At 38.0% G+C, this 5,735-nt stretch overlaps 1 long non-coding RNA gene across 1 annotated transcript; it reads right to left on the bottom strand.

Annotated features, from left to right (window-relative positions):
- Positions 1-239: 239 nt before the first annotated feature.
- On the bottom strand, positions 240-2,675 carry Gm32431. The gene is made up of 3 exons (XR_876101.1): positions 2,296-2,675; positions 1,667-1,801; positions 240-1,004 (listed from the first exon to the last, which is right to left on the bottom strand). It is a non-coding gene; the product is annotated as a predicted gene, 32431 (long non-coding RNA).
- Positions 2,676-5,735: the final 3,060 nt, after the last annotated feature.

Here is a 5,735-nt window from a genome sequence, read left to right as displayed (position 1 = left end):
AGCATGATTTAATTACCTTCAAATAGTTAGGACCTTATTTTTACCCATTTAAAACATGCTGAATCATATGTCCATTCAGAAAACATCTGTCACTTGCAAGTGCTACATAGTGTGCTAAATACACAGCAAAGGGCTGAGCAGGCAAAACACGGAGCTATTATCTCAGTGAGGAGAAAAACCTGGAATAATTGATGGGCCAAAAGCAATTAAGAATACGAAGAATATGCTTGCACCAAGCTGTGGAAAAGTGAAATTTATTAAAATAGCCATGGAGAACTAAATTTAAAAAAGAAACCAATTAGGTCGAATTTTTGAATTGTGGAAACAAGACATAATATGCAGATTATCAGGCAAAGACATTGTTGTAAAGAATATATAAACAAAACAAAACAAAACAAACAAACAAACAAAGGAGGTACCAAGCATATCTGGAATATTGAAGAAAGGCTAAGAAGTCATTACAGCTGATAACAGCTACCAGAACAAGGGATTGAAGAGACACTATTTGCAGGTGAAGGGTCAGGTGGTATAGGCTATAATAAGGACTCTTAATAAAGGAATGCCATCTCATGCAATATACAGCCTTGATACCAAGGCCAGGAGACATTTACACAACACTGTACATTTATTGAATGTAAATTTACTAGTTATAACACTTTAACTTACAGGATAAAATGTGCAAAAGATTAAATAGCATTACATGTTCAGTGGCTGTTAACCAAGAGCTATATATCAGGTGTTAGAAACAGTATATACATGGTTGCCTCTGTCTTGTGTAAAAATCTAGATAAGAAAAACATTAGAGTTGGTATATCAGAGTCTGCATCTTCTTCTGTCTACATTCCCATCCTCACAATTTTTCTGTTGTCCAAAATAAACCATGACATCATAGACACTGATGTGAATGAGGAAGAGGAAACGGAAGGTTATGCGTTCCTATGATCATGGCATACACATCATTTCTTCTCCACAGCAGCATGAGAGTTTATTTCAGTTGCACATAACTAAAAGAGACAGAGACATATTTAGTTTTTATTCTGGGTACCCATGTGCCAAGTTAAAATTAGGAGTTCTATTACTAAAGAAGAAAGTGATAATGCATATCCTAAGATGACTCACATTATCTGTTTTAAGTGGAATAACATAACAGGTTACTTTAGCATGTCTTCAGTATCATTGAAATCATTGTTAGGTGAAGAAAAGGGTAGAAGACAGAAGGTCAAGTGATTATAGGGCTCTGTTCAAGAAGGAATGACCATTCTCGAATTAGCTACTTCACTGTTCTTTCTCTATGATGTCATCTGCAACACTGGACTGAAAATACTAAGCTGCATTTCAGCAAAAGATTCTTCCTTAAACTTTTAGAAAGTCAGTTTTATCTGATGCATAGTAATTTCAAAATTCCAAGCCTGCAAAATGATACAAATACTCAACAGCATAAATATCTGGCTTTGAGCCCAAAACATACCAGATGTGTCTCTTAAAAGCCAATACCAACTGTCTCTATCTTTAGAAGATTAAAAAAAATACTAAAATCAAGTTGACAATAATTTGTTTTATTTCTGTCCAGATGGAACTCTTGTGATTGCCTCAAGGACAGGGCACAGTGACCCAACCTGGTTTAGTGCACCATGCCTGGAACCACTAGATGACACGATAAGCTCACCACTGATAGGGCAGCTGATGTCCTTCCAATGTGTAGACAAAAATCAACAGTTCACTTTACTCCAGCCAGTGAATCAAGTTGTCATGTTTCTTTTCAGAAAGCCTGGAACTGCATGTCTTAGGTAGTGTTCTATCACTGCAAAGAGACACCATGACCACGGCAATTCTTACAAAGGAAAACATTTAATAGGGGAGAGCTTACAGTTCAGAGATTTAGTCCTTCATCATTGTGGTAGGGAACATGGTGGCATGCAGGCGGAGATGGTCCTGGAGAGGTAGCTGAGAATTCTACATCTAGATCAGTAGGTGGCACACAAAAAAAGTGAGATGCTAGACCTAGCTTGAGCTTCTGAAACCTAAAAGCTCACCCCCTAGTAATATGCTTCTTCTAATAAGGCCATGCCTATTCTAACAAGACCTAATAGTGCCACTCTCTATGAACCTTTGGAGACCATTTCCATTCACACCGCACACTGCACATGTACCAGAGAACTCACAAAGGAGCTTCATTTGGGCTGTCAGTCAGAGCAGGTGCTGAGACAACTCTGCCATGTGTAGTCTTATCAGAGGTTTTCTTTACTTCATTGAATTCATCTCTCCAAAAAGCCTACTGTGGTTCTTATATCTTACCACCATGGCATTTGCAAGACCAAAGTCAGCCTTTTCTGAAGCCCAGTCCTTTGCTCTTCCACATGAATCAATGAAGCCAGACCTGGAAACAATAAGAAAAAGCATCAATCTCATTTTGCAGGGAATCTGAATTCCCTGCAAAGCCGGGTAGTATGATTGAAAACAGCCTGCGGCACACAACCACCCCCAAAAACAGTCTTAGTGCCATACCCTAACACACTTTCAAGAGAAAAATACAAGAATAAAAGATGGGCTTGTAAATAAAGGAGTAAAACAAAACCATATAACATACCTTCATACCTCTGGATTGTTAGGGGCTAACAACCACAATCTATCTGATAGAACTATAGCGATGTCTTGATGATAATTTCAATAACTTGTTTTGACTTGCTGAGTCAGAAATATAATTAATATAGATAATTAAAATATGCACAGTTGCACATTATTCAAACACGGAGAGCAACCATTGATGTTGCTGCACTGATGTACTGTTTAAAAGGCGACAAAGAAAAAAAGAAAACAGATATCTAAATATACACACACGCCAGAGCCAGAGCAAACAGTTCATTTCACTGACTAGGTTTTTGAGGATTTGATTCATAATTGAGGTGCTGAATATGCAAAGTTATTTATTCAACCCACTCTGCTTAACACAATGGGGTTTCTGTCAGTGAAATAAAGTTCTGGGACTTTCCTTTTTTTTTTTTTTCCGGACTTTGCCCGTTAAGTCAGGCATTTGGTGATGCAGGCTGAAAAGGAAAGAAAATGTCAGTGCACAGCAGAACCTTTTAGAGCCTCAGATTGCTCATCCTTTCTACAGCTGCCCTTGTTATGGATTCTCTTATAAAGAGGGTGATGGTTACTACGTTAAATATGTATCTTCATAAGCTGCTTTCGGCATCCAAACTATAAATAGAGACATATTTAGCAAAATGATCATTTACTTTGGAGTCCTAACAATCCAATCATTGCAATTTTGTTAGTAATCCAGTGATTTATATCATCTGATTCTATGATAGATACATTGACAGACTATCATACCCTAGACAATGAATAAACATTTTTCATCCAATTCAAACATGAAGTATATTGATGAAAAGCCTTCGGGTCTGTAGCTAGCCTTTATTGATTTTGTGTTGCATTGGTGCCTCAGTTTCTTCATCTATGAGATAAATATATTAACATGAACTGCATAGATCAATTATGCATGAAGGTAAAGTAGAATTATTCTTTTGTACTGAGTAGAGGGAGCTTATGAGATCAGGCAAGTTTTGTTTTATTTTATTTTATTTTATTTCATTTCATTTTTTTAGACACCAGAATGCTACTTTAAATTCTAGCCTCTAAAAAACCACAGTAGGTTCCTGTAGTGTAAATGACAATTGGAGCTCCATATTGGCCACAGACCAACCTAATATAGGCAATGCTTAGCTTTAAAGATAATGAGTATGTGGGCATCTAGAAGATGAAGACTCTCTCAAGTCATAGGAGCAACTAAGGGAACAGCCTAAGTCTGAATATGGTGGAATGGCAATCTGGTGTCCTGTTTGGATCACCACACACACACACACACACACACTAGTGAGAATGCAACAGTCTAGGCCTATGATGATGACAATAAGAAGCAAGAACACTGTCATAGTGAGGAAGTCATGCAGAAGACTGACTGGACTGTGCAGTCACTGGAAATTTGATAAATACATTACTTTGAACTTCTAACTAGGTGGCAAATCAAACCCTGGACACTTTGCTTAAAGACTTCATAAGGAGGTGTTGCTTGCAGTGAGTTCACAACTCCCTGGAAAGGAAGGAGTAATTTTAAAAGTTAAATCTGATACAAGTACACTGATGTCATTCTCGTAGACATAAAGTGCATAATATGCTCCCCAAATCACATTTAAGTATAATCATGGATTCGCATAGAGGACCAATACAGAGAAGTAGGGAGGAAGTGATGAGCAGATGCCTCAGGATGAAGGACTGGAGTCTTCCATTCTAGAGTGGAGGCCTTCCTTTTATACAAACATAGAATAGGCAGCTCATACTCTAGCAAACTATGCACCCAGAAATTTAAAACAGGAAAGTGCATACGGTCTTTATATTGGCCTTTGTTTCACTGGTGGTAAAATGGAAAGGGATATGGAGTGAAGAGGAAGGCACAGAAAGTCAGTTGAGTGAGATAGACTGCCAGAATTGTATACTTTCAATAAAGTGTACTACTGAAATAAAGAATAGGTTCTCGTAGTTCCAAATATTACAACTGCTCAATTTTAATAGTAAACAGAACAAAACAATTTTAAAAGAATTTTCTTACTTGATATGAAATTCAGGAAAAGCAAATAAATAGCATAGCATAGCAGAGTTATAATGCATCATGTGTAGATTGATGTCACTCAGCCAGAAATCACATTTGGGATTACTATCATAAATTAAGTTCATGAATTTCTATTTTAAAGCTTATGGCTGGTTTTACACACACACACACACACACACACACACACACACACACACACACACACACACCACAGAACTGGACACAATGATCTTTCAAACACCTTGATGAGTAAGTACTAATGTATCCTAGAGGTTCACCTCTGCATTGACCCCATTCGAGTTTTCCACTTGATCCTTCCTTCTTTTCAAACTGATAGTGAAGAAAAACAAGGCAAATGAGCCATAGTTTTTGGCAAAGCACATTTAATATAATGCCTGCCAAGTTCAAAACTGAAAACGTTCCAGCTGTTTGGACAAAACATGAGCCAGTAAATTCCTTCATGCCTGACAATATGTTTTTCCTCTCAATTTCACCATCCCTGACCAAGGTATTTTTATCAACAGCTGTCATTTCAAACTAGAGTTGAAGGTTATTTCACTGTCAGGAAGAGGATTATGGATACACTCAATAAAGGCACTGCTCTCAAGAAGGAAGTCCAATAGGGGGAAATCTACATGGAGATAGAAATGAGCCTTCCTGTGATATGGGTAGATGAGACATAGCACATGTGATGTGGGTAGATGAGACCTAGCACATCGTGAGTATTTTCAGGGGTGTCTCCCGTCTGTAGCAGAGTAGAACTCACCAGGTCCAGCACAGTCTCACTGTGCTGAAACTGAAAGACACCACTTCTTAAAGAAGGCATCTCCTTGTTGCTGATCATCTATGGCTGTCATGGCAAAACTAGAAGTGGCAGCTGAAACCTCTGAGGATTTGTCTTGGGTAGCATGATATTTCACATCAACCTGGCAGCTGATATGGGAACAGAGCCAAAAGCATTTGTGGAAGTTGTCCCGCATGGACAATGGTCATATACTGCAAAGGGAGCAGCCAGCATATGGAGAAAAATATCCGAACCTTAAAATGTAAAAGAATTTCACGGTGATAACTGAAGTTAATAGGGCTGAAGGACACACTAGTGATTTAAAAAAAAATTGGAGGAGTC

The sequence above is a fragment of the Mus musculus genome, chromosome 16 (assembly GCF_000001635.26).
Source record: "Mus musculus strain C57BL/6J chromosome 16, GRCm38.p6 C57BL/6J".
In the NCBI taxonomy this organism is placed as follows: Eukaryota; Metazoa; Chordata; class Mammalia; order Rodentia; family Muridae; genus Mus; species Mus musculus.
The sequence above is the reverse complement of the archived record's forward strand: the minus strand, read 5'-3'. Positions and strand labels throughout refer to the sequence as shown.